Here is a 26,377-nt window from a genome sequence, read left to right on the forward strand (position 1 = left end):
GGCTTATATGAATTAAATATCATCTGGACATGTAGGTACACAGTTTGTGGTAATTGGGAGTGGGGCTGTGGCCGAACCTCATCCCTAATGGGCCACAGCTGTGAGAAGCAGGTGAGCAGCATTGAAAGCAATGAGCTGTGGAGCACTGACCAATCACCAAAGGGAACAGAGGGCACACAGGTGCAATGCATCAACATGAGGGGTATGAAAGGTTGAGCTAAAGAACAAGAAGGGCAGATGCCTGAAGCCTTCTGAAGTGGTATGGTGTTACTCTGTATGGACAGGCACCTGAAGTCTTCTGATGAGGTATGGCATTACAATTTTTTTTTTTGGTGTTGTATTGTGATACTCCTCGTATTGTGGTCATTTCAACTGTGACATGTGCCGTGGTGTATGATGCAATGTGGACACGTAATAATCCAGAATCTGTTAGGTGTCTCTCTATTCATACCCTACTTTAAAAACTAAATTATTAAATGAACCTTCCCCTCTCCCCAATATTTTGGGATATGAATGATCAGGAGGTGAAGGAACTGCTAACTTAGAACAAACAAGTGTAGAAGATAATAATTCTCATTCTTTCCTATCTTAAAATTCCTGTGTGTGTTGGGGACTTTTATGAACTTAAACATACCATAGATCAGTTTGACAAATGTTGCAAAGCAATCTATATAGATGAAAATTTTACTTTGGTTTGGGGCAGAAGGATGAGGTCACAGAGTATTTGTACAATATAGGGTAACATCAAAGTGGAATTGAAGAATGTCTCAGTGGCTGGGGCACTTCTAAAGGCTGATGAGACAATGGCTGAGATCTCTTGGGGGAAAAAACTGAATGGGAGTCTATCATTTGCTTTTGTTTGAATGTAAGTCTTTGAGTACCAACTGTTTGAACAAAAACTGTCTACTGAATTTTACACCAACTTTTTATAGGTTGTGGTTTCCAGGGAAAATGCTTTCCTACTGTATATCTTGATGTATCCTAATTTTTCTAAATATAAGAAATGTATTCTCTCCCGTGGATAGGAAAGTGATACTAGCTCTACTTTACAGCTGGGAACTTGAAAGTTCTGTGATTCTTTAAATGACACCTTCAGAGCTTTTGTGAAGGCAAATCTCCTAAATCCTGGCCAGAGCTCCTAATGTTGGTATATCCTTTCTTGGAAACAAACACTCAATTTCTAATTACGTGTCTGCTGTCACCAGTGCAGTGAGTTAATTTCAAATCTTCTTTATAACCTTAATATCTTATTAAGACAATGTAATGTTCAAGAAACTTCTTAGAAATTGGCAGACCAAAAACATTTTGCATAAGCGAGTTGGAAAATATTGTGATAAAAATAATATTAATCCATTTGGAGAAAAGATGTCCTCATGGGTGAATCATTTATCAACAAAGTCACTTTATGTGCTTGCTTCAGATATGCACATAACAAAAGCAACTGTTCCTTATTTTGAAGGGTGACCGGATGTGTCTGTGTGCTCAAATGGTTCAACTTGTATTTCAGCAAAACAGGAATCGTTCTGCTACACAGAGCTGTTTTGCAGATTAGAATTTCAGGCTTATGATGCTTTAGAAATACCAATGAAAATGACCTTAAAACAATGGAAATACTTTCATTTTTACAGCATCTTTTGTCTGATGTCAAACACCTGTTTAGAGAGTAAGGTTATATAGAAAGATTGCAGTATAGAAAATAGAAGAATGACTTGGCTACATTTGGTTCCATTCTTTTTGTTCTACTTTGGTTTAATTTCCTTCAATGACAACTAATATTTCTAACATGTATACTCTAGTAGTTCTAAAAATAGTTCTAAAAAGAGCTATTACCAGAAGGGTTCTATGGTCTCCGGGGAAGGTGGGAGTTCCACTTCTTCTCCATGATGTCACTTCCTCTGCATTTGTTTTACTGACAATCATTTCTGAGGGTAACCATTTGGAGCAGGGGAACTTTTCATCCTAGATAATTGTGTTCTTTAGTCACTGTTTTTAGCCAAATGAAAATTATTCTAACTGTAGGTTTCTTCAACATCTAGCAACAGATTGCAAAGTACCTAAGTTATTTGACAATGCTACCTTAAATTTGGTGACAATAAGAACCTGGTAGAATAAACAGTGGTTATGTGTACTCTTCAGTGCCCTGTGTTTTGCAAAGGACATGTCAGATTACTGACTAGTGTATTTCCTTGCCTGATGTTCTGCTGAATTGAAAGATAGGAAGCAAATAATTCTACAGACCTTAGTCTCCCTGTTCAGACCATGTTATCTGTTACATCTAATGGAGAAGCTCAGTGGATCCTGAGGTCATAGCCAATTAGGGAGCATTGATGAGAACTTGAGGGAAATGGTATCTTTGTTGTCGGTTCTGTTAGCCCAGAACCATTTGCTAATTATATAAAGCACGGTTATTGTTTGTATTTTTGTTTTTCTCCCCTTGAGGCTCAATGAAGTCTAATTTTATGTAAAGATGATGGAAAGATTGTTGAAGCCGAATTAGGAATCTCAGAATGTAAAGACTTACGTTTCTAATTAAAAGTATCCTTACACACTGGAAATGAAATCATTGAGCCGATTTGAGGAGCCAGCATAACCATAGGCACCTAGGCTTAGGAGCCAGAACAAGTGTGTACTGGGGTTTAGACAGAATTGCCTGACATGCAGTCTAGGCTCCTGAGAGGAGCAGGATGTTTGGATGATGAAAAATAATTAGTGAAATTTTTCCCCTTAAAATACACCCAAACAAACAAGTGAAAAAAGAAACCCAAAAAACATTAACATTTTCTGTGGGAAAATGATACTTTGGGTAAACTTCCTGTCAAGAAAAGCAAATGAAACCATATATTTTCAACCAAAAATAGCAGCTGAGTCATTACTGTAGTGTGGCATAAGGCAGAGGTCCCAGTAACCAAGTAACTCCACAGTTCATGCCGTTGATTCCCTTGGGCCTATACTGGGAACTGTAGCTAGTTCTTTTTATTTCCCACTCCTCCCCAGTGGAACTTGAGTTCTTCTGCTGGGCTGTGTATCCCGTGACAAACCGTGCTGTCTTCCTGTAGTTCAGCCACTGCTGCCAATAATGGGATGTAATGCAGTCACACAGCAATGTGCGGTCTGAAATGTAGGCTGCCTGGAGAATGTGAGCCATGGAGGATCAGAACTTAACTTAGGACTGTGAAGATGGGTGCAGAGATTAATATTGACTCAAAAGCTGGAAATTAATATTAACTGCAAAGTTGAAAGATTGTCTTTTCAGACAACTATTTTTAAAAAATTTTGTTCTGAAACAAGCTTTTTAATATAGCTACTAATTTTCATTCTGAAAAAACAGTGTCAGACTACTCTATGACATGGAGATTTCATATTTGATCTGCTCAATTTGGGGATAAAGAAGGAAAGAAAAATTAATAAAAATACAACTCTTTTTCCTTGAGAAAAAGAAAATTGTATTCTCTGAGAGACTCTAGTTTCCCTTTAGCACCTGCTGACCATCTTCTCTGTTCTCTTTGTCTTGCTAATGCACTCAAGTGCCTGATCTACAGGCTAGTTTAAGAGTTTTCAAGAGGAAACTAAGAAAAGTCTAACCTTGTTTTCCTCCTGAACTTTGATTCCTACCTGAGCAAATTCAGTCACTTAAAGCACTCATACTTCTGTCTGAACCCAAGGAGCAAAGTGAGCAGGGGAAGGACAGGCTGGATTTTACTTTATCCACTGAGATTTAAACTTTTTCTACAGTAGGTAACTAATTTAATATTTTCAGTAATATTCAGGTTGTCTGAGAATAATAAAGCCTTACCCATATGCAACTGCAGGTCAGTCAGCAATAGTGCCATCTTGCCTTTGCTGCTCAACTAGTGATTTTGACCTTGGTATGAATGGATCATTCACTCAAGTGATGAGAGTTAATTTAGCCTTCATAATAGCCCAGAGCTCAACCTTTTCAGAGCTGCGATTGTTTCAGCAATGCCAAATTATATGCAATCACTGAGTAATATGAACAGCGATCCACTGCTGTGTCTTTGGATGTAGGCCACCAAAATTATTCTCTTCATACTGGTAGGAAGCAGGCTAAAAATTCATTCAGTGCTGCACGTTGTGGAGCATATGAGCCACGTTACTGCATAAACAGTATACTGGGAGAAAATTAAGTTTGGTGATTTTTACCCCTTTTTTTTTGTTCTATAGCTCTTTTCTCCTTTGAGGGAACTGTATGGGTTCCATTTAATGGAAATTCTTTCTCTTGGATTCACAAGCTTTTGTATCCTATTGTTAGAGCTTGGGGAGAAAGGCACAATTGAAGACAAGCATAAAAAATGAGTTATTTTCATCTGTCTCTGTAAATTCACATAAGGTGTGAAGTAGGGCTTTTTATTCAAAGGAGACTGGGTGAAAAGAGCAGAACACCAAAGGTTTTATTCATAACAAACCTGTGTTCTGAGCAGGCAGATCACAGTGTGTTTTACAGGACTGAGGTCTTTCACAGTGTAACTCGTGTAGCTCAGAGCCTGGGGTTAGGATAGAGGTTGTTCTGTCCTCTCAGGTGCTGAGCTGTAGTCACCTGGCCTGCTCAGGTTCCAGGTCTGTGTGTTTTGCATTTTGCCAGGAAACAGGTTCAGCAAGAAGATCTTCAGAAGCACCATGACAAAGTCTGTGATGTTATTCACACTTACTAATGATTTTTTTTAAATTGCTCCTTTAAGATGTTCGAGGAGGTAGTATTTGTGTTAGGTAGAATAATGGTGAATTTAGAAGTAACTCTGCAACATTTTTTTCAGAAAAAAAATATTGAAGCAGCAGCAACATGTGAAAATAAACTACTAAATCAGTTAAAACAATTTGATAGATATTGAGGTTATGCTGAGGATGTTGAAATCTTCAATGTTATAGAAGGATGGAAGGATGGAAATCATCTGAAAGTCTGTAATCCCAAGTAGGTACGCAAACCTGTTATGCACGAAATGTATAAAAATGGTCATTTTAAACAAAGGCATAAATCTTATGGTATAAACCACTAATGTTTCACAGATTGGACTTATCAAATGTAAATGCCAAAATCTAGTGATCTCTAGAAAAAATAACACTACTTGCTACTATATCAATCTACTAAGGATGTAAGAGTGTTTTCTTTCATCAGTGCAAACATTGCCCTGTTGCAAAGGTGGGATTTTACATGAACCAGCTTTTCAAAATCGGGGCCTAAATATCTTTGACAGGCTCTGTCAGAAAGATTTGTCTTGCAACCATTTAAAAAGCATACTGTTATTTCATAGCAAGTGTTATTTAGAAGGACTGTTCTGGGGTCCCCATCCCCTTCCCTCCACCCTCCCCCAAAAAAATTCCAAAAAAACTATTGTTTTTTTTCAGAAGCATCACTTTTTAAATTAAGATGTCCAGATGCCTGAGAATAAATCTAATTCATAATGACTGCCAGTGGCTTCTAGGGCCACCAAGACAGGCACTCTGGGCCACCTCCTCAGTGTGACCATTCCTATCAGGATGGGGAATTACACAGCAGCCTGATGAAGGAAGCTGTTCAGGGATCCTGCTTTTCATGTTCCTCTGGCACAAAGAAGCTATCATGACCAAGGCAATCAGGCCCCAGAGAGTTGTTGTTTCCCTCTCCTCCCCAGCCCTTGCATTTCCTGTAGTAAACATAAAGTATATTGTGACTGGTTTGGAAGCAGGGTTTTGAAGTATATGTGTGATACTTTAAACATCTCTAGTAGCTTTCTCACGTGTGCAGTTACAGAGTAGCATTCCAAGTGCAGTATCAGACTAGTATTTATCTGTTCTGAAACAGTTCTGGGAACCAGCAGAAAAGTGTATTTTTGTAATTCAGGAGTAAAATGAAAATTGTAAGAAAACAATACCATTATTAGTTTGCAGAAGTTATTTGCTTTGATTAAAAGCACCAATAAATGTGTCTTGGTTCTATAACTGCTCCATTTAGTACTTGACATATAATAGGTTTTTTTTCCCCACAGTGTAATATCTCCATTGAAATATAATTATTTTGCAGATTGCTCAAGTGAATGCCCTTATAAACATGCTGTTAGGGGAACTCACCCCTGGTGATCATCAGAACATCATGACAATATGCACAATTGATGTACATGCGAGGGATGTTGTAGCCACGCTTATAGCACAGAAGGTAATTTGTTGCAGAGCAATTACACTAATGCATTTTTAAAAGCATAAAATAAAGAATAATTTCATTTGTTGAAAAGATATTCTGGTGGCTTATGTATGGCAGTGACAGAATATTTTGATTAAATCAACTTTTGTCCCTTTTATGTTTTTTGCTTTAGGTTTAGCTAATTACATTTACCAGTTAAAGAATTCACATTTAAAAATATATAGATATTTTGTCCAAATATTTTAAAACGTCCATTAAAAACGTATGCTGTAATTTGACAGCAGGTTTCTCATTAATTTGCCTCCCATTACTGATCTTTTCACAACTAATATAAATCTCACACTTATTGGAGATAGCTAGAAAGCTTAATATATACAGAATATAAAACAGCAATTGTTTCCAGATAGTTTTTGGGTTTTTTCTATAAATAGGTTTTATTTCCCTATCAGTTTCTAAGGTGGGATCTGTACTGCTAACCCTTTCCATGCCTGTCTTCTGCACTGCTGGTACCTATTTATAGTAATTTGCTAGTCCATCTCCAGACTGAGAGCACTCAGACAGGAAGGAGGTGGTGAGAGGCACCATGCAATGTCAGCTCCCTTATGCATGGTTAGGCAGGTGAGAGAGAGCTGTTCCATCCTCCACTCCTCCTGCCTGCAGCCAGCTGACCTCCAAAGGGGCACAGAGCCCCCAGTTTGAACAAGCAGCGTCATTCCAGAGTCAGACACCTAGAGCTTTTCTCTTTATTCATGAGGAGTAACAAAGGGGAAAAGAAAAACTGTGTAGGCATGAAATGTGTGTGTGTAGTGCACATGTATTCACCCATCCTCTATAGCCTGTCATCCTTCTATGCATCTGCTGCATTTGAACATTTACTCGCTGTAAAATTCACCTTTTCACAACACATAGCTGCCAAGATCAAGGATTGTGCTGTTTCTCTGCGTTCCCAAACACCCTCCTATCCCCACAATTGTTAGTTCATTATTTTGCTTTATTATAAACCATAATTTTGCTGCAGACCAGACACAGTATTTAGGTTTCTTGGAAATCCAGTCTTTACATAAATGGCCTAAATAAATAGTTCAAGATCAAGACCACAGTGAACTTGTGAAAGTAAAAATTGTTTTACTTGAAAGAATGAAATGGAAAAAAAATCACAGTAAATTATTTTAGTATGCCATGAAACCTTGTCCAGGACAAAATAGTCTTTTAGCCTTTTTAACTGGTATTCTGTAAAACTGAGGGGGGAAAAAAGCAAAGCCAAAAGCAACACAAACAACAAAAAAATCCCTCAACACTCTTACAGTTGCTGAACAAAATTCATTCTACTGAGCATAATCACTTTGTTGTGGTGTGATGCATAATAGCAGTTGCATTGAAAATTTGCAGCAATTTAAAATATTCTTTTCACTGGAATTGTTTATCCACATTGCCAAAGCCTTTAAGGAAGTACTGATGTTTTTCATATTGTCAGGAGCAGCTGTTTCTATCTGCTGTGGCTGTCTAACTGCTAACTAGGCAGATGGCACACAGTAGCTGAGGTGTGTCTGTTGTGTACAGGATCAACTTTTCTGGCTTATGGGAAGCACAGCTGCCATGCTATTATGATGATGATCCTTATGTATTTCAGACATTGGAGGCCTTATATAGAGCTGCATGCTTTGAAGGGGGGATTAAGGTCTTTAGTACACTGAATAAGTACTTAAATAATCAAACTGACAAGCTGTGTGGAAATATGGAATTCCTATTAATGAGAATTTTGGGTAGGGATCAGGGGACTCTGTAAAAACCAAGTAAAAGTATTTGCTACAGACAGAAACATCTCAATATGATATAGCATCCTAATATCAGTATAAATTCAATATCAACTAGAGAAAAATACATTTATGAGTTAATGTGTTTTACATCATTAAATCTGGTCAGTTATTCAAAGAAAATGCTGTAGAAAATACTGGATGGTGAAAACTAGACAAGGCCTAAGATTTTTGTCTCAATTGTCAGAAACTTTATCCATAGAATATTGGAAGCAGCAACACTTCTTTTCCTGTGTCTAGCTTGTAGTAATTAATATATTAATATCTACTCTTTTTTTTCTTCAGAAAAACTACTTACTTAACATTCTTGGGCACTGGGGTAGCATAAGAGAGCTGGAGGTGATAGTAAGATGTGTCTGGGGCTTAAGGAAGCAATGAAATGATGACCAGATGCTGCATTTCCTGTTGATTTAAGGCATTAGTTCATTAGGCCACTAATCAAAACCATGTGCTCTGCTAACAAACCATTTCATCACCTGAGTGCTGGAGCATGCACATACTGTTTCCAGCTAACTGGGACCTGATCCAGGGCAAGGCAAAGTCTACCACCAATTGATGCCAACAAGAGAAGAGGTTGTCTGAAAATAGTTGTCCTTGTTATTTTTTGTGTCTTCACATAGCTCAGCTGAAAATATTTTAGCCAGAAATATTGAATAATTGTATATTTTCTGGATCTTGTTAGGGGACTTTATATTCCATAAAGTATCCCTCCTTGTTACAAAATTTAAAAATTAAAATTATTAGGAGCCCATCAGGTTGATGTGCATAAATTTTGTTTTTCAGAGATCCCATTGCTAACCTTTATTCTCTAAAGAAAGATGTCAAAGTATATTGAGAGACATTGATTCACCATTTTAGTCCTGAGTTAAGAGCTACAGACTGGGCAATGTCACCTCAATAGTGCTTATGTTGACCACTACTGTGTGTAAAGGAAAAATGTCCAACTTCAAAGCTTACAGCAAGGCTTGTTCTTGATGGCAGTATAAACAGCCTAAGAAAATCATATTCTGCAGTTGTTTCTAAAGTGCTGCAACCCTAAAAGCATGCACAAATATACCATAAAACTGTGAAACATGTTTGTTTCTTCAGCTTAATGCAATGCTATCACTCTCCAAGTATAGTTTTGTAAGTTTGGAAATAGTTATAAAAGCAATAACTTCCTTGCAAGTGACAACAACAGCTGATGAGAAAAGCAGGGAAGTTAGATCACTTAGTTTTCACCAAATGGGAAGAGGGAGATATCAATTATCTCTTAGTAAAGCTGTGGGATTAATCTGTTGGAGAGGTGTACAAGAAAAAAAAAGGAGGGTGACTCATGGAGTGGAAGGTGGAAAGAGAGAGCATCTTGATCAGGAAAGGACAAAAGAAATAGTCTGATTCCTCAGAAGCCAATGGAGGCAGGCCTGCAAGCAAAGTACAAGGTGAGCAGTTTACAGCAATAACAAGAAATACTGCAGGGTTAGAGGATCATGCAGAGATGGTCACAGAAGAAAGCAGAAGTACTGCGGTGCTAAGGGAAAAGGTTTTTACAAAGTCACAGATATCAGAAAGCACATGCAAGACAATCACAAATGTGAAGAAGATGAAGATCAAGGGTGGAGAAGAGGACTAATGAGCCTGGGAGATTTAGGACAAGCAAGGAGAAGCACTGGTGCCTGCTGCACAGTAGATGAAAGAAGAGAGATTGATAAATTGAAGGGATTTCTTCAAGCAGGTGAAAAATATCACTGGGTAGGAAGTGAAGAAATCTGTCTTGATTGAGACCAGAAAAATTTGGTGAGGCAAAATGAAAGGACAGGAATAGGTGAGTGTTCTTCAAGAGCATTTACATATGGCAAGAAAAGAAATTCCTACTTTATTTTTTGAGGTAGTGCTGGCATATGGTTCTTTCAGGATAGGATGATTTTGTGGTTGGACAGTTGGGGAAGCAGCACTATGGATAGAATTATGGAAACATCAAATGAAAGATGATGTATGCATGGTGGAATTTACTCTTGGAGCATCACAATCAAAATTATACTCTTCTTATTGCCTATGTTCAGTTTTACATACCTGACTCTGGGAGACAGTTTAGGGTAAAAAAAACCTGAACAGCCAACCAAATCAACAAAGATCTTGCAAATTCAGCTGGGCTGATTGATTGGTTTTTTAAGGAAACCATGTATTTTGGAATGAAACCTGCTCTGTGAGTAGCTGCAGTGCTTTCTTTGGGTTCAAACTACCAGAGTGTGTCAGGCTTTCCTCAGGTAGCCTTCATGCTTCCTGCTGGGGCATATGGGCTATAAGATCAGAGGTGTCAGCTCACCCTTCCCTAGTGCTGCTTTGTGTTTCAGTAGTAGTTTCTGGTCTGGCTTTTTTTCCCCCCATAGGCAGAACTTGCAGACATGGTAGGCACAGTAAGTCCTAGACACAAAGAATATGTATTATGCAATTTTGGCTGACATAGTGTTTTTCAGTTGATCAAGGTATTTTTCTGCAGAAATCTCAGAAATGTTGACTGCACTTGTGTGCAGTCAGTGTTACTAGAGTAATTCTGAAGAAAATTTGGCCCTGAGCACTCAGATTAAAAATGTGGCACAAAGCTTGAACCAGGTCTAACCTGGTAGGATTGAACACTGCATTTCATTGAGACAGAAGAATTTTTATATAGCAAAAAGAAACTGAAAACAATCTTCTCACTGTGTCTTATTTTACTGCTTACTACTGCTACAGTGTCAGTCATAATTGTTATGCCAAATTCATCATCTAAAATAACAAACCATAGGAAAGAATAGGCTTTGACAGAAAAAAAAAAATTGTTTCAAGTCATATCTCAGTACCCTTTCTCCTTTTTTGCTTTGTTTCTCAAGCTAAGCAACCAGAAAAGTGAGACAGAAGCACACAGAGTCCATGTACTGTATAAGTATGAACGCTTAAAGTTTTGTTTTCTCTTGATTTTATTTATTCAGTGCAACAAAGAACATGAAGCCAATGGCAGCAGTGTTCAGGAAATATATGATTGGGATCCTTTGACGGTGAAGTAATAAAATTGGACTGTAGCAGTGCACTTTGCATCATAAGCCTCTCTGTCAAGAAGAAATATTGCTATTCCAGTCATGAAAGTGATGTTCTCTGCTTCCAAGTTATACCACACTTTAAAATTTTGTCAAAGTTAAGATGACCATAACAGATATTTTCTTTCTTTACATGCATTGTTTTATGTAACAGATCTCCATTGAGTTTACTTAGTCAGTTATAGTTTTTTACCTTCTAGAGTCAGTAGATTGGCCCTGCAAATACTTGAGTAGCTTGTTGATCCGATGTGGTCAGCAGGAGAAAGGAAGAAAATATTTGGGCAGAATAACTCACAGATATTAATTCTTCAAGAGTTGGGCATTAACTAGAATTCCTTGACTTCCATAAATCAGTTGAAGAAAGAACTTTATTCTACAGTACACTTGGTGTGAGCTGGCCAGGTTAGTATCAGAAACAAGCAGATGAATAACACATTGTGGCTTCACTGGATTTTTTTCCGTCCAATAACTCCATCTCTTTTTTTTTTTGTACCAGGGAGCCCAGAACAAGACTATGGCACTGCTATCTTCATCTCACTTCATTTAGTAGTGTCTTATGCCTCTGTATAGTTCTAGTGCTGTAAGATTTATTTATCATATAAATATTCACTCTAATTTCTATCTATGACTACATGTTCTCTGCTTAAATTTGCCCTGCATTTTTATTAAATGGATGCGAGACTTCATAATTTACAAATTATAACAGTTAATCCCTTCTGCTAAGAAAAACATGTAATAGTCCATCAAGGCAGTTGTTTAATTTTGTTCATAAATTTTTGAAATGAAAACAGTAAAAAAAGGTCAATAATCACCTTACAAAGCAGCACTAATGTTGTCATGACTTACATCAAGACAAAACACGGAAGTCAATTATTGCATTGTATTAAATTCATAAGAAATGTGGCTCACTTTTTGCAGTAAGACAACAAAGAAATCTCATCAGCAACAGTGCATATATAAGTTAAGAGTATACATTCCCAATTAATTGCATAAAGATAAATCTGCAAACAAGGGCAGAATTGTGTATAACACTATACTTCTCTTTTTGCTAGTGATGCACTTCACATAATTCATTCTGATTTTAATTTCGATGATTTTTAAAACAAATTGTTCTCTCTAGGGAAGGGATGGTGATTTATTTTACCAGTATTTTTGGTGCTGGAATTATTTTTGTTTGTATAAGACATTGCTCTTGTGCCCTTTAGTCTCTGCTATTGTGTGCTCTCCTGTGATCAGGTCTACTTGTCTAGCATATTTCAATATACTATATGTAATAGCCATTAAGGGTCTTTTCCAACTGAAATGTTTCTATGATTCTATGCTTGTGTGGATCTCTGGGGTTAGCCTCATAAAGGCAGGCTACTTTCCAATCTCTCTAGAAAAGCCTGTTTCTAAAGTAAATAAGTCCCTTGAAAGACGCAGCAGAGCCCTCTTTAGAAAGGTGGACTTCTCACTTTCCACCTCAGTGAATGTAAAAGTATCCCTTTGTCTATCATTGATCAGAAAAGATGAGATGTGCCATTGGAGTTTTTCTGCTGACAGGGTTATCCTTCTAACATGTGTACCAACAAAAGTGCCTGTAGTGCTTCCTGAAATCTTTGTGAATCAAATGGACTATGTTTGAAACACTCCACAGAAATGTCTATCTTGTTGTTCTGGGCCCTCATCACTGCAGCTGGCTTTTTTTCTCTTTTATTATTGCTAGTTTGAAGTATCTATAAAGGTTTATGGCAAACTGGAGTACAGGAATGCTTTTATGAACTCAGTTGCATCTCTGTAGATTTGCTTTCTGTTGTGGTACTTTGAGTTAAGACGCTGCAGGATGGGGTTTGGCCAAAGAAAAAGTTAAATTAGCAATAAAGTGATTTTTCAAGCTTATTTTTCTGTTATCCTATGGCACAGTAACCTTTTTTTTATTTTTTTGAGGGAGACTGCTGAATTGGAAATAGCAGGTTTCCATAGTAGTAAATCCAGGGGAAAAAAAGGGAAACAAATTAAAAGGAAAAAAAGAGTCTTCCAGAAAATATCAAAACTGTCTTCTTTGGTGGAAACAAAACCCCCTCTTCTCCTCTCCCCCCTGCTTTTTTTTTTTAATGGATTATAGCACTGGGCCTTAAGGTACTTTCAATAAGGAACAGGCAAAGGCTAGAGCTGAATGTCAAGAAACTGGCATGAAGACAGTTTGGTAGATAGATGTGAGATAACTGAAACTTTAAGATATAATAGCATATTCCATTGCAAAACAGGCTACAGAAAACTGTAAGGGAGCTAAAACGATTAAGAATTTAAGCTATATGGGACTGTGTGGCAGAGACAAATTTTTTATCTTAAAAAAACCCTGATTATTTTCTTCCCCTAGAAGTACCTGAAATATATGGGCGAAAGATGGTATAAAATAGTACAGCATTACTGGCTTATTAGAGGTTTTTTTGACTATCCCAAGAGAGATTTACCACAAATTTTCCTGTGTGTATATGCTAAAGTCAGGTTTCAATACCTTCCTCATTTTATTGAATCATGATTCTAGAAAATAATATAGGCCTCCTTTTTTGAAAATTGCTTGGTATAAAATCAGTTTTACATGCTTATCAAGTTCTGAAACATTTATGTTTTTTTTAATCTTGGGCAAGAAAATATTTCTTGATCTGTGAACTACTGATGGGATTTTCTTAATCTTATCTTGTTTATTGCTAGCATTAACAACTTGTTTCCTGTGCATTTTTAAGTCTGAAAATGTCCAAGTCCAAAGAATGCTATAAAGCATTTCTATTGCTTATAGATATGTTATTAATTTGCCACTGACATTAAGCCACTCATGTGTTGATTGATCTATGGATTAGGTACAAATTCTCATCATCAAGAACACAGTAAGAGGATGGTGCCAGTACAACTGTCTCACATGTTCATATTTCTTTTTCTTCCTGCAGAGCTTATACAATGATGATTTCAGACCTTTGTGTGAAATGGTGTTGACATCAGAACAGCTGCAAATTCAAGGAGACTCATGAGAAAGGTTATCTATCTCTGCACATTGTATTGTATCTATATGGGCGCTGGAGGAAGAAAATGAATTTTTTTTGGTAATGCTGCTGCTAGGCAAGTATACTAAAGAATTTGGGGGGCAGGGCAGTATTCATTAGAAATGGACTATAGAGTATTCCCAGCATATTCAGAAGCAAGAATGTGAGAAATACTCTTAGCATTGTACTTGAATGCCAGCAGAGAAGAGAGAAAGCAGGCAAGTCATTAGTGTACACTCCTGTATAAGCTCAGGTCTTGATTATCTCTTTCCAGTACCTTCAGAGAGTAGAGGAGAGAAGGCTGCTAAAAGACCTGTCCTTTCTGAGAGAGCTTGGGTGCATAGTTATATAGATTTACCTGGCCTTTTCCAAAGGGAGAACTGGCACCTCTTCTCTAGTCCCTCTCCTTACTGGTTTTTCCGTTCTTCCCTTTTTCTTAACTCTCTGGTTTTGTAAGTGCAATACTTTAAGTCCTTCCTTGTGCAGAGAGTCAAGGATGTCTCTCAGGTGTGAGGGTACTGGGTCTTCTCCCTTGCTTCCTGGCACTGATAACATTCTGAAGTAGCTGTGGACGGTAAGAAGACTCTTCTCAGTTTCATCCTTGTGTACAAAAATTCTTCTGGTCTCAGTGAAATGCAGTGTTCAATCCTACCAGGCTATACTTGGTTCAAGCTTTGTGTCACATTTTTAATCTGAATGCTCAGGGCCAAATTCAGAACAAATCTAATCAGATGCATCTCCGTGCTAAATAAAGCTGTCTTGTTCTTTGTAAGTTTGATTTTGATATGAAGCCATTGGATTTATGACTGCATGAGGGCAAGTTTCTTATGCATGTGGCATTGCCTGATGCTCAGATGAGAACATCATGTCAGACATGTTTAATCATAACAGTGTTTATTTCTTTTACTCAGAATGTACCCTCTTCATGACAAATGTATGTAAATGCTGAGATAAAAATAGCATTTGACAAGATAGTTGGGTATGTTTCATTTTATTAACACATTAGTCAACTTATTCTGCTGAAAGTAATATGTGAATAGTAGATATGTGTAAGATTAGCATAATTTTTCCAGTCAACATTTGTTCTGTGAAGTTTTTGATTACATTATTTTAATTAAGCAATAAGTCATGACAAGTAAAGGATTTTGTGGTGAGTATAGTGCTCCTAACAAGGTATTATAAAGCATGTGGCTGAAAGCCGAAAGATTTTAGCCATTCAAAATGTGCATTAATAATTCCATGAGACCGAGTACAGTGCCCTTTGGTTTCTTTTATTAATTATGTATCATTGAACAAGAAAAGCATTTACTGGTAATAGTTACCAGGACCCAGACTCTGCTCTAGGACAGTGCAAAGCTCCATTTGTGTTCTAAAGCCTTCTGTGCTGCCTCTGGAATTAGTTTGCTTATGAAACTACACTGTAACTTTTAAAAGATTAATCATTTGACTATGAAGGAAGCCAAATTATCTGTCTGGAATTGCACAATATGTAGTAGGTGCCCCATGTCAGAAATAATGAAGATAAATGAAATGGTCGACTCAAAGAAAGTACATATTTTCTAAACAAGGCCTGCCGGTCAGAGATTGGGAAATTGAAAATGTTTTATTTCTTTGTACCTGTCCAATGGAAACTGAAGAAGAATCTTGAACCAGAATTGGTTTGTATGTAATTTACTTAGTATCTGATTGCATCAGACTTGAGATATAAAGTAATAAAATGCTGGGGTTAACAAATGTCTGTTTATTTCAAACAGTCATTACATATTTTTTTTGTACTTCCACTCAAAGATGCAAAGTAATTTTGATTTCTGTGGCCAGGGTCTCAAAGTATTTGAACATCTTTGTTGTGACTGTTATTCTTGAAACAAAAAGACTGAAGTAAACCTAGAGCTTATAGACCTGTGCTGGATTTTGATATTACTCTGTGCATACTTAAATAGGAAAATGCAAATAATAATTTCTGGACCTATGAGCATGAAAAGCCTCACAATTTCATAAAATGTTTCCTTTTTCTTGTTGTTCACTAGTGCCACCTGTTTTTAATAACCATTTAACGAGGTAAATGAAAGATGTCTTCTCCTCCTCCCAGAATCCATCCTCTTGTAGGCATGTGATTCTATGATACAAGAATACTGTCCTTCTCCTTCTAGCAGCCTGATCTGAATAACTGAATGGAATACATCTTGAGATAGTCCTGAGGTATCTATTAGTCTTTTTCCATGTAACAACTCCCTTTTTTAATGTGTGTCTGTCATTAATTAAAATGTTCATATTTTTTAAATTCAGGTCTGTTCAGAGAACAAGCAAAGTGATGAAGTATATTGTTATATTGCCTAACTGATTTGCTTATGCTGGATATAAACTGTTTTGGGAGAATTTTCCAGATATTGTGGAAGAGCACGTTGGGCTCCAGAGCTTGGTATGAGAAAGGACAAAGCATTAGCTTGAAATTCCTTACAGAGTCTACAAAGGACTAAAATATTAGAATTTACTTGTTCTGGTGTTTTGTTTGTTTGGTTTTGGCTTTTTTTGAGGAGTTGCAACTCCCCATATCTTTGGACTGTGTATCACCAGAGGTGACATGCTGTATATGACAACAGAGGAAAGTGAACCAGAATATCAATGTCTAGCCCTGTGAGAGACTGAAATCTCCTGCCTGAATATAAGTGGAACGATAAGGCAAAAGTGTTTGCTCTTGGAATCCAAATGTGTGTGCTTCAAGTGATAAAAGCCTCCAGAACTACTGCTTGAATCAATCTTTTGCCATTTGCTGACGTCTAAATCCTGTTTACAGAAAACTAGGCTTTGAACACAGTTTGTTTCCTGAATTAACCTTAGTAGTGAGTGGGAAGGTGATTCACTGTTCTTACATACTTAAAGGTAATATGAGTGTGATGAAATAGGGTTAAAAAGTGTCATGAGATTTGATAAGCATTCATACATTTTATCTGACTTGGGGCATTGAACCCATGGAAACATTGGCTTTTACACATCATTTTCTCATTCACAAAATTAAGTAATTACATCCTGGGAGAAATGCACTGGCATTGAATATACAGCATCCAGACTATGCCACTACAGGTAGCAGATTGAGTTTAACTAGCCATATGGATTGTAATTGTCTAAGTATGATTAATTCATAATGTTTCTTAATTTCATGCCTTATATTATGGTTTGTTACTATAATGTCAGTATTTTCTCCTTTTTTTTGGTTTCTTTTTAGTCTAGGTTTTGATGAGAGGCCTCAATGGAATTTAATCTTATGACGCTCACTAATGATGTCCTTATATTCTGGGGTCTCATCAATAGCTTGTAACCCTTTCTAGAAGTTTCATGGAAAAGGGTTCTGAAGTTAGAACAGATGGTGCATCAGTTCATTGCAGAACTCTGTTTTCAGCCAGAGGAAAACTTTATACTGAAGGTGGAAATAATGGTTTTCTGCTTAGCTTATTGTAAATTCTAAATGGGGTGATTGAAGACTGTAATGATCACTGCTGTTTGATGCCTATGAGTTCCAACATCTGGCTAATGCCTTTACTAGCCATAACAGTAAGAAAAGGCACTGTAGACCTTTCTGCTTCTTTCTTTAAGACAGAATATAGCATGTGTGTAAATATATTTGTAAATACACACAAAGCTTGCATATGACAGTGTGTGTATATATACTTTGTATATGTAAATCACTGTCTATATTACTATCTGATTTGCACAATACTCAAATGAAATATTACATAATAACATTTCAATGCCAACACCAGGCTTTCTAGTTTTAATACCCGAATTTGATTTCTACTTTAACAATTGGAATTATTTAAGTTGACCTCCTTATCTACTCTTGCCTACGGATCCACGCCATCACCCCAAAGGAAATTAGCAAATATATCTTTGCTTCTCATGTAGGTTCCAAGAAGGAGGCATTAGTGGGACTGACAGAGATGGTCTTTGTAAAGCAGACTGAAGATCACTTTCTTCAAAGTGATGGCCTCATTGCTCCAACATTTCTCTTACTTGACTTTTCAGCAGGTCATTCACTAAATCACCAAAGTCACTAGTCTGTTCTGTCATTGCATCATAATTGACTTGATGGAATATTGTTAACTGGAATTGTGATTAAAAATTAATGTTTTCATGGGGAAATTTAAAAGTTATTTCTCTACTTATGTAGTTTTGGTTGGTTTACTTCAATCTAGATAATGAAAACAGTTTAGGAAATTTCATTTTAGAAATGCAGATGATATTGTCTTAACTTATGCAGCAACTTGGTCAGGTAGTCTTGAAGCAAATTGCTAAAATCTCTAACAGCATTGTACTTCTGTTGTTTTGGTTTTTTAAACAGTCTGGCTATATTTGAAAAAAAAGTGGAAAAGCTTACTGAACTCTAGGCACATGCTGGAATGCTTTGAATTCAACGGAACTTTAATCACCTTAATTGAGGCTTAAGATGTTATTCTGAATTTGGGCTGAAACACCTAACAAAACAAAATCAGTCTGGTCACTAACATTGTTATTGGGTTTTGCCCCTGATGATGTGATGCTTTGCAGTTTTTTGCCACAGTTGTCTAGTCAATTAATTATTCAGGCCAGGCTTAAAAATTACCTGTTGATAAAAAGAGTGGTCAAAACATTAAGCTTTTGAAATAACTATGTGGCAATTTAAAATTATTCTTCTGTATTTCTTCATTCTCCTCAAATTAGCAGTGTATTTGTAACTAATGCTGTCTAATGTCAGCCACAAGAGGGTATGAAGATATATGCAAGTGATTTATCTACATGATCAGATGGACTAGGAGGAGACTGATAGTAGCTTGGTGATCAAAGGACAATGCTTTGACAATAAAAAAATCAATCATCACAGAACTGCGATTCCTTTTAGTTACTAATATTTTTTTTGCTTTTTTTCTTAGCGTGTGAGTTGCAAGTTATGCATCAATTAATTGACTTAATTTCTGTATAATCAGGTTGTATATTGGACTGATACTTTTCTTTCTCTTATTTTCCTCACAGGTGTAGTGAAATTCATAACAACAGCCACATATTAAGGTTTGACAAATCAATTTCCTTTGCAGAGAACCAGTAATAGTGGCATCAAATGCCCATTCTTCAGTAAAATAAAAACACACTACCTCTTTCAACATGTTAAGCTCCCTAAACAGACTTTAATGTGATTTATATGTATTGCTGTAACGATCACCAAGAGACATAAAACATAAATCAATACATAGTAAAGCATCTGTGATTTGGTGAGTGGTCTTTCTGTTCAGCATTTTCTACAGTGCTGGTTAGTTATGCCTTTGTGCCTTCCTCAACATGACTGTTTTGTCTCACATGGTGACTGCAATGACAGAGGTAATTAGCAGAGTTGCAAATGTTTCTAATTACTTTATATCACTTTTAGAGAATCTTAAGTATTTGGCAAATTGAGCTTGTCTCTCTGAGCTTCTCAATGGAATGGGAAGTAATCAAAGAAGAGTGTCTAAAGCACTGAGTGCCAGTGCTACAAATGTGAATAAAACAGCAGCCAGCACTGTTTTGAGTAGCTAGATCAGCTGATCATCCATTTGGTACACCATTCTCAAAAGTGTATTCTCAAAATACCAGACCAAGCTGCAGAACAAGGCCATGCTAGACACCTCCTAGTGATGATCCACTAACAGAGCAGATGGGGAAAGAGAATACAGCATTTTGCAGCATGGTAGGGCTTAGTAGGGGTTTTGTACTCCTTGACCTATTGACTGCTTCCCCTTCTATTTTTTTACTTTTTTTACCACTGCTTCATGGCTCCAACTTCTGAAAGGCATATGAGGCCTGCTCCCCATCAGGCATACAGCTCACCCGTCTGTCTGTAATACTGTCTTGCTTATTCATGCTTCCTGTTATAGAAGCACTAAGATATATTTTATTTTGCAGGTGCTTCCTGGGGAAAAAATGGAGGTGTGTTTAATGATGAATTCTGTGGATTTTCATTTGGCCTAGGATGAAGGAGCTCTAAAGATCAGTTGAGATCTGAGCCAAGCTTATCTCCATAGGGTATTCATCAGGTCTGCTATGCCAGACCTTGCAGTATGATTGCAAAGCCTCTCTGGTGCATAGGTTTACTATACTGAGTCCTATTAACATGCATGGCTGGGCTATATTTTAAGGTCATAATATTTTATTGAAATTGCAGTAAGGATGTCTGTCTTATGTCAGGAAGATGTAAGTATTAGGGTAGTTAAGTTCTGCCTTTCTGTGTGCTTAAAACATCTAGATTCCTTTTTAGCTCGTGTCTTGGATAAAAAAAGAGCACTGCTGCAAAGAGCAGGGCTGGGCAAAAACTGCTTTGAAGGAACTGTACACACTTCATGATAATATAAGTTAGAAACATCTGAAAATGTTGTATAACACTAGCCCAACCTTGTCTAGAGAAATAAAGTGATCATTTGAGGATTTCCACTTCTATATTATCAGCTCTTTCTGAAGTAGCCTAATCTAAACTTTCCCATAGAAGATAATTCTTATTTGTCTTCTTATTCTTTCTCCTTCTCTGAAACATTCCAGAACAGTTGTTCGGGGTGGTAAATTCTTTATATATATCTGGTGATTTCTTACAGGATTTTTACTGCTACAGGGATGTTTGTAAAATAAATTCCTGCGTCAGGTTATTGTTTATCTTTAGTTTTAAAAACTTGTGACTCTAATTTCTTACAACTAGAGGCACTGTCAACTATGACACTCTCTTTCACAGAATATATTGAGTTGGGAGAGGCCCACAAGGATCATCGAGTCCAGCTCCTGCCCTGCACAGGACCATCCCCAAGAGTCACACCATATGCCCGAAATGGGGAAAAGTCAGGTAAAAGAAATCATATTTTCAAATACAATTGATGCATTTTGCAAATCCTTTTGGTTGGTTTTTTTGGCTGTTGTTGGGTTTGGGTTTTGGGAGTTTTTTTGTAGATTAGATAAGGTGTAATATTACCTATATTTTAATGTCTTCTAATTTATTTTTAGGGGATATATTTTCCTTCTTTGTTTCTATGCATTTTCTCTGTATTTCACATAGGCTTTGCTTTGTTTACTTTATCATCCATGCTTTGTTTACTTTATCGTTCTACTTATTTTTTCTCCTTTGTTTGTTACACCAAACCCTTTTAAACCAATACCAGCAACAGAGAAATTCTATTAGACTATATTTCAGTTCAAGTTCAATGCAAATCTTCTAAATTTTTAATTGCTTCTTTTTCTACTTAGATTTTCTGCATATGAAATGATCAGAAGTCAGGAACTTATTGCCAACTTATAGCCAGGTAAAGAGAAAAGTGTAGCTATGCTCTGGCATTGTCCTTGTCATTAGAGGCTAAAGCTGCAGCATTGAAGTTAATGTCATTTTGAAGTGACATTAGCCTTGAGACTCTGAATACTGTGAATATTTGGTATTTCTTCACCCTTCAGTGGAGGAGTTGGAAGTCTCTAAGATATCTTCAAATAAAATAGGATAAATGAATGACTAACATATTACACAGCTATGGCTAAAGGAAATCAACTTTCAAAGTTCAGCTGGAAGTTTTCAACATAGTGCAAAAAATTTGTTTTCAACAAGTGTAAAAAAACTTAAGTCTGCCACAGTCCATGACAACCCAAAATAGATTGTGCTTAGTGGAGCTATTGACCATATTCAACTGAATCAGTGAACTGTCATGGACAATAATGAGGTCAGTGAATTGTTACTATTACTTCTGTATTGCCATTACTTCTGTGCAGTGTACACTTTACATCCATTTCAGAAATGCCTTTAATAATATAGGTGTAATCATTATAAGTGTAATCAATGTAAGTGTAATCATGATCACACTGTAATACATGAATAACCACACATACAAAAATGATACATGTTATGCTATATAAGCAATTGTCCAATACAGAGCAATCAAATTCATAGCTCAAAAACCATCACTTGTATGGTAGATCTCAAAATGGGAATTCTTCCCTCTCTACATGTATGTTTGGTGTTTTCTGTGAGGTGCCTGTCATTTTAACAAAAGTGACATGCAGAGTAAAGTGGAAAGGTCCTGTTTCAACCTGGGAAGAGGGTGGGGCAGACAGATGAATTGTTCCGTATTTTCTATGAAATCTTAATTGATTAGACGATCACCTTTATTCACCACAGAAAGACTTCTTTCTTTATGATGGATACAACAGCAGGAGAGCAAACTGTTGGAATTGATATACTTTGTTGCTTATCTGAAAGGAGATTTTTTGCCCTAATTTTGCACAATAGTAGAAACTTCCTTTAAATCCCATTTTCCTAACCAGCGCCTAGAATAGCTCTTGTTGTTAGATTCTAAGGACTCTATTGTGGCTTTTAAGCCAGAGCCCACAGTAGGGGTTGTGGAGGGATGCACCGCCCCCAAGAAACTCCTAGAGGGTTTGTACTTGAGGACAAATCTGATGATAGAATTTAAAAATGGAACAGACCATTGTAGATCATCCAGTCCTCCTATCTGCCAGCACAGGATTTTCCCTCCCAGATATTCTTAATGCATTGTTCAATGTAAAAGTCTCAACTCTGGGAGTTTCCAAAGCTTTGCTTGGAAAATTTTTGCCTCCTTTTTTCCCTCAGAAGTAGGAGGACACAGCAGCAGCCATGACCATGTCTTTTAATATGTATCAGTGTGTACTTTGGACTGGTTTCTGCCTGCTGGCTGGTGTGAATAGGGGGCAGATGGATATGACATTTCTCTTTACTGTCTCCAGATGACTTAAAAATACCACGTGATCCCTATGCCCTAGGAGGAGATTTGGAACTGCCTTAAACCATCACCTGTCCTTTAATGAATGTCTCAGATTTTGTAAAGTGTGATCTAAAGTGTAATTGCTCAGTTCTGTAACGTGGTGCAGTTAATTTGAGTTTCAGTCAGAAAAATGTTGTCCTAATTTTCTGGGTGGTGATTACTCTGCCAACCAGTGAAATTGGCTTGAATGTTCCAGTGCATTTTGTTTACTGTTTAAAGGCTGAAAACTCCAGTGTATTATTTCTTTCTTGGAGAATAATAATAGTGCATTCTTCAATCTTCAGTGTTGATACACCCATCTTCCAGGAGGATGTTGAGATATTTCAATTATCAGATATTTCACAATGCTTTTTTTAAGGGCTGTTGGAAAGCAGACACTGAATTTTCAGAAGTTATGCAAGTCTTTCATGTGGAGATGAACCTCCAATCCTGCAAAAAATATCTTCTGTTTAATGCTGTTATATGTGAGCAATACTGTCAGACTTATAAATAGCAACTCAGAGCTTGATGAATCCATGGGATAAACATATAGCGCTGAATTATCTTGGCATTTACCCATTAGGCAGTGTCTATGAAGTCTCCAGTGTCTTTGGATTTATGTAATAAGTAGTGTAAATAGGACTGTTTTGTAGGGAGGTATGTGGGAAGTCAGTGTTGTACAAAATCTGCCAGTAGTGACTATAATTGTCCGAGAAAATCCTGAGTGCATCATGAAGATTAAATTTCCATTGGCGTATGTACCATTGTTCTTTGAGAATCAGTAAATGAAACGATATGTTTTAACCCAAGTGATTGGAGGTTAATATTGAGCAAACACAATTTAAAAGAGTTTTCCACTTTCAAAAGAATGTTTTTAAGCTCTACTTGTCTGCGCATTCTTAAGTGGGGAAAAAATTTTCTCTAACAAAATACTAGCAAAGAAAATCTTTAGAGGCAGAGAGAAGTTTACCTGTAGAAAAAGCAGAAGGGATAGAAGCAGATGAAAAGCCACTGAAAATGAGAAGTGGCCCATTTCCTTGATCTCATGATATATAGTAGACCTGAGAAATTATCAAAATGCTTTCATTAATGCATATTTTGTAAGATATACAGAGCATAATTGTTCAGTTGATAACATTGTAGTGTTTTGCAGGGAAAAAAATTTGGTTTCAGTTGGACAGTATGGATCCTGTTCAAATGAACATTGCAACTACTTAGTAACATGCAGGTGGCCAGGACAATGAGTTCTTGCTTTTTTTGTGAAGTTCTGTCTGCACCAAGTAAGGAAAGTATTTCAGGAAGACTTCCAGAGATTGAAATGAGCCATTTTTGAGCAGCATATTTATCTGCAGTATCCAGAGGTGACACTCCCTATGTGAATACATTTGACTCAGGCTGGAGTTCATAAGTAAAATTACCAGATTAATCAAAGCATCAGGCCAGCTTGCCACAAAAGAAATGTTTAATTTTATATGCTAAGGTATTTTCCATATTAAAGCTACAGACAGACATAAGGTAGGAAGCCAGATTTCAATATCTAAAGTTCTTTGTCAGTTTAATTAGCTGTTGTCTGGTTTTCTAATAGTTTCAGAATCTGATTTTACATATTACAGTTTGATGGTTGTGGTGCCTAGGAGGAACTACAAAAGAGTACTTCTTCCAAAAATCAGATGAATTTTAGAGCTATTCCTAGAGGCATTTTCCATCTACATTATTGTCCTGCTTCATTTTGCGCCACTTTCAGTTTCCAGGTAGAAAAAATACGTGGAGTGTTGTATAATTCCTGGACATAATTTCTCTCCAAAACCCCTTTTAGACTGTATGCCTTTCTACTTCTGAGTAAGTGGCAAAGACTTAATAGATGTCCTGGTCAGGGTGTAAAGATAAGGATGCATTTCCATTTCTGTGAAATGGCAGCAGACAGGATGATTCTTTAGCTGTGTATTACACAGTTTGCTTATAGTTTGTTTATTCTTTGCCAAATATTATGAAGACTGCATGTACCTAGATTTCCCAGCAGTTCCTTCACTACATTTTGCACACTTCTATTCACCCCTGCAGTGACCTCATGGGCTTCCTGCCATCTGCCATTATTCCTTTATTCTAATGTATGGTGCAGACTCACGTAATATATGACTTTGCCTGATATTTAGTAGATAGACAGGATTATTGCCCACAGATGGCTGTGGTTCACAGCCAGAGGCATCTTCACAGAACTAGTGGGAAGAGATTTATTCATGTTACCATGTGACTTCTACTGTAAGCTAATTTTAGCTCTGGGTTTCTCTTGATAAGTTAAAATGAAACAAGAACTCTGGGTCAAATTTATTATTGCCTCAAGTGATGCAGTTTCATTGATTTCTGTTGAGTCATACCTGTATGTCAGGTGGGAAATTAGCTGTTCATTTTTTTCCATTAGTAAAATAAAATCTATGAGAGTATATTTTAACTATAATGCCTGTGTGCAGTTACAAATACTTCTGGTCTTTAAGCTGCACCTTTGGAGCAGAAACAACAGAAAAGATTTATAAAGTCATACAGTTGTTGCCAGTAGATGACATTGTCTGCCAGCTTTACATTTTCTCTGCTTCTTTTTATGGGCCACTGGAGTCATATATTCTGTCATTCTCAGTGTGAGACTCGGAACATTTCTTTGGCAAAGTCAGGGAGACTGGCGTGTTGAAAGTGAGCCAGCGCAGTCAGGTGGTTTCATTTGTACTTGATTTTGAGACTAGTTCTTGCAGCAGATAGCACATGAAAATTGTATAGTATCTTTTTGGTGTGTTTGTTTCATTGCTGATGAAATAGTTGCTGCTGAGAATTTAAGAAATCTAATTAGTAATAAATATTCTAAGTTGAATCAGTGGCTTTTCCAATATCTGCAAATTCTGTTCAGTATAGTGCAGCCTTAAATGGGTCTATGTTATAACATTGCAACTACCAGTATGCAAATTAAAGTGCCTACATATTTTCTTGCTGTAGACTGAAGCAGAAATTCCGAGCCTCCAGGTTGTAATCTATAGGGCATTTATAAGCAGTTGGGCTTGAGGGGAATGGTGCTTGAAACAAAAGCCATCTGGAATACACATTTAAGATTCTGCTATGGGAGAGCTAGGAACAGAAGTAGACATCGGAAAATGCTGCATTCTCACCCTGCAAGGTGCTAAGCATCCTTTCCATTTCACTAGGAAGTCAGTGGGAATCAGGAGCACTCAGCACTTTCAGCTTCATGTACTTCAGGAATGCCATATGCAGTTAAATATGTTAAACCAAAAGGTGACGTAAGTAAATATGCTAGGTGAGGTTCTGCCAGCAGAGTTATTGAGGACAGCATCAATGTAAGTTGCCACTATTTGTCATTACTGCTTTTGTTATGACAAAGAGGACGTAGGCAGTATTTTTAAAGTTTTGCTTTTCTGTGTTGAAACTCATCTGGACTGACACTTGTAAAGAGCACATCTGATCATACTTTCTGACATCTATGTTCCCTCTGTTTTGATAGAGCAACTTTTAAGCCATTGCACTCATTTCTCAAAATGGGACAGTATGGGTAAGAGTAAGAACAGAATTTCCATTCTACTCCTTACTGTGCAGCCTGGTTTTCAAA

The 26,377-nt window shown here is 36.9% G+C and overlaps 2 long non-coding RNA genes across 4 annotated transcripts; both read left to right on the forward strand.

The window, feature by feature from the left end:
- Positions 1-243: 243 nt before the first annotated feature.
- Positions 244-13,949, forward strand: LOC132075654 (uncharacterized). 3 transcript variants are annotated; one of them, XR_009418802.1, is made up of 4 exons: positions 244-306; positions 4,773-4,931; positions 6,017-6,148; positions 13,928-13,949. It is a non-coding gene; the product is annotated as an uncharacterized LOC132075654 (long non-coding RNA). The 3 variants fall into 3 exon arrangements; XR_009418801.1 differs by lacking the exon at positions 13,928-13,949 and having other exon boundaries at positions 6,017-6,227; XR_009418803.1 differs by lacking the exon at positions 13,928-13,949 and having other exon boundaries at positions 4,773-4,927; positions 6,017-6,227.
- A 75-nt stretch (positions 13,950-14,024) lies between these two features.
- Positions 14,025-17,118, forward strand: LOC132075655 (uncharacterized). Its single transcript, XR_009418804.1, has 3 exons — positions 14,025-14,080; positions 16,048-16,219; positions 16,307-17,118. It is a non-coding gene; the product is annotated as an uncharacterized LOC132075655 (long non-coding RNA).
- Positions 17,119-26,377: the final 9,259 nt, after the last annotated feature.

This window comes from Ammospiza nelsoni, chromosome 7, assembly GCF_027579445.1.
Source record: "Ammospiza nelsoni isolate bAmmNel1 chromosome 7, bAmmNel1.pri, whole genome shotgun sequence".
NCBI classification, from domain to species: Eukaryota; Metazoa; Chordata; class Aves; order Passeriformes; family Passerellidae; genus Ammospiza; species Ammospiza nelsoni.